Below are 9,322 nucleotides of genomic sequence, written 5' to 3'. Positions count from 1 at the left end.
GGGGTGAACTATCGGGAGGTGAGGCGGGAATGTGAAGTGGAGGTCCAATCAGCTGAGCCATGATCTTACTGAATGGCGTAGCTGGCTCGAGGGGCCGAGTGGCTTTCTTAATTGGTATGAACTCTGGCATGGTGAAGACGGGCTGAATGGCCTCCACGTGGGCTGTCTGCGCGGCGCATTTCAATGTTTACCTTTGCTGACGTGACAGAGACGTGTCTGACGTCCGATCCAGGGGCCACCCTGAGGTGGTGGGCGGTATTCCACGGTCTCCGATCGCCCACCCCCAAATACATGAAGTTTCACGGGACGTGCCGGCTGCAGAGTGGGCAGGGGGAGAAAGGCGAGGAGAGGATTTCTGTCCCCAGTGAAATTTATTTTCATGGGCCAAGTAACAATCTGCAGACCCAACGCTGCTGAAACCAAACGGCGGCTGAATCCGGGTGTGCGATTCCGCAGAGCCCCTGCGCGAATGGGGCGGCCGAATTCGCCCTGCCGACTAGCGCCAATCAGCCACTGAACCGGTGGTCAATCGGGAGTCACTCCGATGAGAGGGGCCTCGGCTGATTGGAAGGACCGTTGTGTTGGATCACCATGGACCTGTCACGCCCAGGGCATAAATCCCTCCGCTGTTTAAATGCAGTTTTCGGCCATGTCCGGAATAAGAAGCGGGGCCAACCAAAAATGAGCTGGCAGCTGTCAGGTAGCCATTCGAGTGCCCCCCATAACCCCTCATCCGGGCCCCACCTGTGACACCCAATGCGGACGTGACCGAGGAAGACAGCAGTCGTCTTAAACTGCGACAGCGACTAAATATATTGAAAGAGCGCCCACAATGGAGGGGAGGGGGGACCCACCGAGCGTTGGACGATAAATCCCACCCCCCCCCCCCCCCACCCCCTCCTCCTCGGGACACAACAAAGGTTTAGACTTTGTTCTCCCGTCTTTGCAGGAGCCAGTTTAACCACAGAGGATGTCACTGCGCTCGCTCAGACAGCGGTGGGAACACGAGCGGCCGGTCCACGGCCGCCCTCCCCGTCTTTTTTTGTCAGTCAATCCTCGCCCCCTCCTCCTTTCTTCAGTTTGTATTTCTCCACAAACTCGGCGTGCTTCTGCCGAAGGATTTCCTGCTGTTTCTTCAAGCCATTTGCCCTGTGGAAAAAGAGAGATTGTGAAGGCAGTTTTGTGTGTCTGGGTATATGTGTGAATATATGTGTATGTGTGTGTGTAGGTGTACACGTGTGAATATATGTATGTGTGTGGGTGTAGATGTGTGTATGCGTGTGTATATGTGTGTGTGTATATATGTGTGTGTGTATATCTATCTGTGTATATGTGTGTGTATGTGTGAATGTGCGTGTATATTTATGTGTATGTCTGTGTGTTTGTGCATGTGTGTCAATGTGTTTGAATGTGTGTGTGTATGTGTGTATGTGTATCTGTGTGTATGTCTATGTGTTTGTGGGGTTAGATACAGAGTAAAGCTCCCTCTACACTGTCCCCATCAAACACTCCCAGGACAGGTACAGCATGGGGTTAGATACAGAGTAAAGCTCCCTCTACACTGTCCCCATCAAACACTCCCAGGACAGGTACAACATGGGGTTAGATACAGAGTAAAGCTCCCTCTACACCAGGGGTGGGCAAACTACGGCCCGCCAAAGGTCTTTATGCGGCCCACCAAGATCAACTCATTAAAAAAAATGGGGGGGGTGGGGCTGTTGGGTTACTGGTATAGGGTGGATACGTTGACTTGAGTAGGGTGATCATTGCTCGGCACAACATGTGTTTCATGTGAAGTATCTACTTTAAAATATGAATTCATAAAAATTAATTGCTTTTTTTTCTTTAAACGGAGTTACTTTGTTTTTCAAATAAATGTGTTTCGTATAAAGTTACTACTTTAAAATATTAATTAATAAAAATTAATTGCTTTTTCCCCCTGAAAAAACCTTTTATTCTGGCTATTTTAAATATTAATTATTTTACTTAATATACTATCTGGCCCTTTAAAATTGTGAATTTCTGAATGTGGCCCTTGCACGGAAAAGTTTGCCCACCCCTGCTCTACACTGTCCCTATCAAACATTCCCAGGACAGGTACAGCACGGGGTTAGATACAGAGTAAAGCTCCTTCTACACTGTCCTCATCAAACACTCCCAGGATAGATACAGCACGGGGTTAGATATAGAGTAAAGCTCCTTCTACACTGTCCTCATCAAACACTCCCAGGACAGGTACAGCACGGGGTTAGATACAGAGTAAAGCTCCTTCTGCAATGTCCTCATCAAACACTCCCAGGACAGGTACAGCACGGGGTTAGATATAGAGTAAAGCTCCTTCTACACTGTCCCCATCAAACACTCCCAGGACAGGTACAGCACGGGGTTAGATATAGAGTAAAGCTCCTTCTACACTGTCCCCATCAAACACTCCTAGGACAGGTACAGCGCGGGGTTAGATACAGAGTAAAGCTCCCTCTACACTGTCCCCATCAAGCACTCCCAGGACAGGTACTGAGTGGGGTTAGATACAGAGTGAAGCTCCTTCTACACTGACCCCATCAAACACTCCCAGGACAGATTCACACACACACACACACACAGAAATACACACACACACACATACAGAAATACACACACACACAGAAATATACACACAGAAATACGCGCACACACAGAAATACGCACACAGAAATACACATACACACAGAAATACACACACACAGAAATACACACACACACAGAAATACACACACACAGAAATACACACACACAGAAATACACACACGCAGAAATACACACACACACAGAAATACACACACACACACAGTGCTGGACACTGCGGCTATTCCAGTGCTGGACACTGCGCCTACCCCAGTGCGGGACACTGCGACACCCCCAGTGCGGGACACTGCGACTCCCCCAGCGCTGGACACTGCGGCTCCCCGAGTGCTGGACACTGTGACTCCCCCAGTGCTGGACACTGCGACTCCCCCAGTGCTGGACACTGTGACTCCCCCAGTGCCGGACACTGCGACCCCCCCGGTGCCGGACACTGCGACTCCCCCAGTGCCGGACACTGCGACTCCCCCAGTGCCGGACACTGTGACTTCCCCCAGTGCTGGACACTGCGACTCCCCCAGTGCTGGACACTGCGACTCCCCCAGTGCTGGACACTGCGACTCCCCCAGTGCTGGACACTGCGACTCCCCCAGTGCCGGACACTGCGACCCCCCCGGTGCCGGACACTGCGACTCCCCCGGTGCTGGACACTGCGACTCTCCCCGTGCTGGACACTGCGACTCCCCCAGTGCTGGACACTGCGACTCCCCCAGTGCTGGACACTGCGACTCCCCCAGTGCCGGACACTGCGACTCCCCCAGTGCTGGACACTGCGACTCCTCCAGTGCTGGATACTGCGACTCCTCCAGTGCTGGACACTGCGACTCCCCCAGTGCTGGACACTGCGACTCCCCCAGCGCTGGACACTGCGACTCCCCCAGTGTCCAGCACTGGGGAGTCGCAGTGTCCAGCATTGGGGGAGTCGCAGTGTCCGGCACTGGGGGAGTCGCAGTGTCCAGCACTTGGGGAGTCGCAGTGTCCAGCACTGGGGGAGTCGCAGTGTCCAGCACTGGGGGAGTCGCAGTGTCCAGCACTGGGGGAGTCGCAGTGTCCAGCACTGGGAGAGTCGCAGTGTCCAGCACTAGGGGAGTTGCAGTGTCCAGCACTAGGGGAGTTGCAGTGTCCAGCACTGGGTAAGTCGCAGTGTCCAGCACTGGGTAAGTCACAGTGTCCAGCACTGGGTAAGTCGCAGTGTCCAGCACTGGGTAAGTTGCAGTGTCCAGCACTGGGTAAGTTGCAGTGTCCAGCACTGGGTAAGTTGCAGTGTCCAGCACTGGGTAAGTTGCAGTGTCCAGCACTGGGTAAGTTGCAGTGTCCAGCACTGGGTAAGTTGCAGTGTCCAGCACTGGGTAAGTTGCAGTGTCCAGCACTGGGTAAGTTGCAGTGTCCAGCACTGGGTAATTTGCAGTGTCCAGCACTGGGTAAGTTGCAGTGTCCAGCACTGGGTAAGTTGCAGTGTCCAGCACTGGGTAAGTTGCAGTGTCCAGCACTGGGGGAGTCACAGTGTCCAGCACCGGGGGAGTCGCAGTGTCCGGCACTGGGGGAGTCGCAGTGTCCAGCACTGGGTAAGTCGCAGTGTCCAGCACTGGGGAGTCGCAGTGTCCAGCACTGGGGAGTCGCAGTGTCCAGCACTGGGGGAGTCGCAGTGTCCAGCACTGGGGGAGTCGCAGTGTCCAGCACTGGGGGAGTCGCAGTGTCCAGCACTGGGGGAGTCGCAGTGTCCAGCACTGGGGGAGTCGCAGTGTCCAGCACTGGGGGAGTCGCAGTGTCCAGCACTGGGGGAGTCGCAGTGTCCAGCGCTGGGGGAGTCGCAGTGTCCAGCATTGGGGGAATCACAGTATCCAGCACTGGGTGTGTCGCAGTGTCCAGCACTGGGGGAGTCACAGTCATTCAGCACTGGGGGAATCGCAGTGTCCAATGCTGGGGGAATCTCAGTTTTCAGCGCTGGGGGAATCTCAGTGTCCAGCGCTGGGGGAGTCGCAGTGTCCAGCGCTGGGGGAGTCGCAGTGTCCAGCACTGGGGGAGTCGCAGTGTCCAGCACTGGGGGAGTCGCAGTGTCCAGCACTGGGGGAGTCGCAGTGTCCAGCACTGGGGGAGTCGCAGTGTCCAGCGCTGGGGGAGTGGCAGTGTCCAGCGCTGGGTGAGTCGCAGTGTCCAGCACTGGGTGAGTGGCAGTGTCCAGCGCTGGGGGAGTCACAGTGTCCAGCACTGGGAGAGTCGCAGTGTCCAGCACTGGGAGAGTCGCAGTGTCCAGCACTGGGGGAATCGCAGTGTCCAGCGCTAGGGGAATCTCAGTTTTCAGTGCTGGGGGAATCTCAGTTTTCAGTGCTGGGGGAATCTCAGAGTCCAGCACTGGGGGAATCTCAGTTTCCAGAGCTGTGGGAGTCACAGTGTTCAGCACTGGGGTAGTCGCAGTGTCCAGCGCTGGGGGAGTCGCAGTGTCCAGCACTGGGGGAGTCGTAGTGTTCAGCACTGGGGGAGTCGCAGTCATTCAGCACTGGGGGAGTCACAGTCTTCAGCACTGGGGGAGTCGCAGTGTCCAGCACTGGGGGAGTCGCAGTGTCCAGCACTGGGGGAGTCACAGTGTCCAGCACTGGGAGAGTCGCAGTGTCCAGCACTGGGGGAGTCGCATTGTCCAGCACTGGGTGAGTGGCAGTGTCCAGCGCTGGAGGAGTCACAGTGTCCAGCACTGGGAGAGTCGCAGTGTCCAGCACTGGGGGAATCGCAGTGTCCAGCGCTGGGGGAATCTCAGTTTTCAGCGCTGGGGGAATCGCAGTGTCCAATGCTGGGGGAATCTCAGTTTTCAGCGCTGGGGGAGTCGCAATGTCCAGCACTGGGTGTGTCGCAGTTTCCAGAGCTGTGGGAGTCACAGTGTTCAGCACTGGGGTAGTCGCAGTGTCCGGCACTGGGGAGTCGTAGTGTTCGGCACTGGGGGAGTCGCAGTGTCTAGCACTGGGGGAGTCACAGTCTTCAGCACTGGGGGAGTCGCAGTCTTCAGCACTGGGGGAGTCGCAGTGTCCAGCACTGGGGGAGTCGCAGTGTCCAGCATTGGGGGAGTCGCAGTGTCCAGCACTGGGTAAGTCGCAGTGTCCAGCACTGGGGGAGTCGCAGTCTTCAGCACTGGGAGAGTCGCAGTGTCCAGCACTGGGGGAGTCGCAGTGTCCAGCACTGGGGGACTCGCAGTGTCCAGCACTGGGGGACTCGCAGTGTCCAGCACTGGGGGACTCGCAGTGTCCAGCACTGGGGGACTCGCAGTGTCCAGCACTGGGTGAGTCGCAGTGTGCAGTACTGGGGGAATCGCAGTGTCCAGCGCTCACTGGGGGACTCGCAGTGTCCAGCACTGGAGGAATCGCAGTGTCCAGCGGTGGGGGAATCGTAGTGTCCAGCGCTGGGGGAATCGCAGTGTCCAGCGCTGGGGGAATCGCAGTGTCCAATGCTGGGGGAATCTCAGTTTTCAGCGCTGGGGGAATCTCAGTGTCCAGCGCTGGGGGAGTCGCAGTGTCCAGCGCTGGGGGAGTCGTAGTGTCCAGCGCTGAGGGAGTCACAGTGTCCGGCACTGGGGGAGTCGCAGTGTCCAGCACTGGGGGAGTCGCAGTGTCCAGCGCTGGGGGAGTCGCAGTGTCCAGCGCTGGGTGAGTGGCAGTGTCCAGCGCTGGGTGAGTCGCATTGTCCAGAACTGGGGGAATCTCAGTTTTCAGCGCTGGGGGAGTCGCAGTGTCCAGCACTGGGGGAGTCGCAGTGTCCAGCGCTGGGGGAATCTCAGTTTTCAGCGCTGGGGGAGTCGCAGTGTCCAATGCTGGGGGAATCTCAGTTTTCAGCGCTGGGGGAGTCGCAGTGTCCAATGCTGGGGGAGTCGCAGTGTCCAGCACTGGGGGAATCTCAGTTTTCAGCGCTGGGGGAATCTCAGTTTTCAGCGCTGGGGGAATCTCAGTTTTTAGCGCTGGGGGAATCTCAGTATCCAGCGCTGGGGATGTCGCAGTTTCCAGCACTGGGTGTGTCGCAGTGTCCAGCACTGGGGGAGTCGCAGTTTCCAGAGCTGGGGGAGTCACAGTGTTCAGCACTGGGGTAGTCGCAGTGTCCGGCACTGGGGGAGTCGTAGTGTTCGGCACTGGGGGAGTCGCAGTGTCCAGCACTGGGGGAGTCGCAGTCTTCAGCACTGGGGGAGTCGCAGTCTTCAGCACTGGGAGAGTCGCAGTGTCCAGCACTGGGGGAGTCGCAGTGTCCAGCACTGGGTAAGTCGCAGTGTCCAGCACTGGGTAACTCGCAGTGTCCAGCACTGGGGAGTCGCAGTGTCCAGCACTGGGGGAGTCGCAGTGTCCAGCACTGGGGGAGTCGCAGTGTCCAGCACTGGGGGAGTCGCAGTGTCCAGCACTGGGGGAGTCGCAGTGTCCAGCACTGGGGGAGTCGCAGTGTCGAGCACTGGGGGAGTCGCAGTGTCCAGCACTGGGGGAGTCGCAGTGTCCAGCGCTGGGGGAGTCGCAGTGTCCAGCGCTGGGGGAGTCACAGTGTCCAATGCTGGGGATGTCGCAGTATCCAGCACTGGGTGTGTCGCAGTGTCCAGCACTGGGGGAGTCGCAGTCATTCAGCACTGGGGGAATCGCAGTGTCCAGCGCTGGGGGAATCGCAGTGTCCAGCGCTGGAGGAATTGCAGTGTCCAGCGCTGGGGGAATTACAGTGTCCAGCGCTGGGGGAATCGCAGTGTCCAATGCTCGGGGAATCTGAGTTTTCAGCGCTGGGGGAATCTCAGTGTCCAGCGCTGGGGGAGTCGCAGTGTCCAGTGCTGGGGGAGTCGCAGTGTCCAGCACTGGGGGAGTCGCAGTGACCAGCACTGGAGGAGTCGCAGTGCCCAGCACTGGGTGAGTGGCAGTGTCCAGCGCTGGGTGAGTCGCAGTGTCCAGCACTGTGTGAGTGGCAGTGTCCAGCGCTGGGGGAGTCACAGTGTCCAGCACTGGGAGAGTCGCAGTGTCCAGCACTAGGGGAATCGCAGTGTCCAGAGCTGGGGGAATCTCAGTTTTCAGTGCTGGGGGAATCTCAGTGTCCAGCGCTGGGGGAATCTCAGTTTCCAGAGCTGTGGGAGTCACAGTGTTCAGCACTGGGGTAGTCGCAGTGTCCAGCGCTGGGGGAGTCGCAGTGTCCAGCACTGGGTGTGTCGCAGTGTCCCGCACTGGGGGAGTCGTAGTGTTCAGCACTGGGGGAGTCGCAGTCATTCAGCACTGGGGGAGTCGCCGTCTTCAGCACTGGGGGAGTCGCAGTCTTCAGCACTGGGGGAGTCGCAGTCTTCGGCACTGGGAGAGTCGCAGTGTCCAGCGCTGGGGGAGTCGTAGTGTCCAGCGCTGAGGGAGTCACAGTGTCCGGCACTGGGGGAGTCGCAGTGTCCAGCACTGGGGGAGTCGCAGTGTCCAGCGCTGGGGGAGTCGCAGTGTCCAGCGCTGGGTGAGTGGCAGTGTCCAGCGCTGGGTGAGTCGCATTGTCCAGAACTGGGGGAATCTCAGTTTTCAGCGCTGGGGGAGTCACAGTGTCCAGCACTGGGGGAGTCGCAGTGTCCAGCGCTGGGGGAATCTCAGTTTTCAGCGCTGGGGGAGTCGCAGTGTCCAATGCTGGGGGAATCTCAGTTTTCAGCGCTGGGGGAGTCGCAGTGTCCAATGCTGGGGGAGTCGCAGTGTCCAGCACTGGGGGAATCTCAGTTTTCAGCGCTGGGGGAATCTCAGTTTTCAGCGCTGGGGGAATCTCAGTTTTTAGCGCTGGGGGAATCTCAGTATCCAGCGCTGGGGGAGTTGCAGTGTCCAATGCTGGGGATGTCGCAGTTTCCAGCACTGGGTGTGTCGCAGTGTCCAGCACTGGGGGAGTCGCAGTTTCCAGAGCTGTGGGAGTCACAGTGTTCAGCACTGGGGTAGTCGCAGTGTCCGGCACTGGGGGAGTCGTAGTGTTCGGCACTGGGGGAGTCGCAGTGTCCAGCACTGGGGGAGTCGCAGTCTTCAGCACTGGGGGAGTCGCAGTCTTCAGCACTGGGAGAGTCGCAGTGTCCAGCACTGGGGGAGTCGCAGTGTCCAGCACTGGGTAAGTCGCAGTGTCCAGCACTGGGTAACTCGCAGTGTCCAGCACTGGGGAGTCGCAGTGTCCAGCACTGGGGGAGTCGCAGTGTCCAGCACTGGGGGAGTCGCAGTGTCCAGCACTGGGGGAGTCGCAGTGTCCAGCACTGGGGGAGTCGCAGTGTCCAGCACTGGGGGAGTCGCAGTGTCGAGCACTGGGGGAGTCGCAGTGTCCAGCACTGGGGGAGTCGCAGTGTCCAGCGCTGGGGGAGTCGCAGTGTCCAGCGCTGGGGGAGTCACAGTGTCCAATGCTGGGGATGTCGCAGTATCCAGCACTGGGTGTGTCGCAGTGTCCAGCACTGGGGGAGTCGCAGTCATTCAGCACTGGGGGAATCGCAGTGTCCAATGCTCGGGGAATCTGAGTTTTCAGCGCTGGGGGAATCTCAGTGTCCAGCGCTGGGGGAGTCGCAGTGTCCAGTGCTGGGGGAGTCGCAGTGTCCAGCACTGGGGGAGTCGCAGTGACCAGCACTGGAGGAGTCGCAGTGCCCAGCACTGGGTGAGTGGCAGTGTCCAGCACTGTGTGAGTGGCAGTGTCCAGCGCTGGGTGAGTCGCAGTGTCCAGCACTGTGTGAGTGGCAGTGTCCAGCGCTGGGGGAGTCACAGTGTCCAGC

The 9,322-nt window shown here is 58.4% G+C and overlaps 1 long non-coding RNA gene across 3 annotated transcripts in view; it reads right to left on the bottom strand.

Moving 5' to 3' along the window:
• Positions 1-894: 894 nt before the first annotated feature.
• Positions 895-9,322, bottom strand: part of LOC119961637 — a 39,905-nt gene continuing 31,477 nt past the window's right edge. For all 3 annotated transcript variants that reach the window (XR_005459696.1, XR_005459695.1, XR_005459694.1), the window contains one exon: positions 895-1,149. This is a non-coding gene — a long non-coding RNA (uncharacterized LOC119961637). The remainder of the gene's footprint in view (positions 1,150-9,322) is intronic.

The sequence above is a fragment of the Scyliorhinus canicula genome, unplaced genomic scaffold, assembly GCF_902713615.1.
Source record: "Scyliorhinus canicula unplaced genomic scaffold, sScyCan1.1, whole genome shotgun sequence".
Taxonomy (NCBI): domain Eukaryota; kingdom Metazoa; phylum Chordata; class Chondrichthyes; order Carcharhiniformes; family Scyliorhinidae; genus Scyliorhinus; species Scyliorhinus canicula.
The sequence above is the reverse complement of the archived record's forward strand: the minus strand, read 5'-3'. Positions and strand labels throughout refer to the sequence as shown.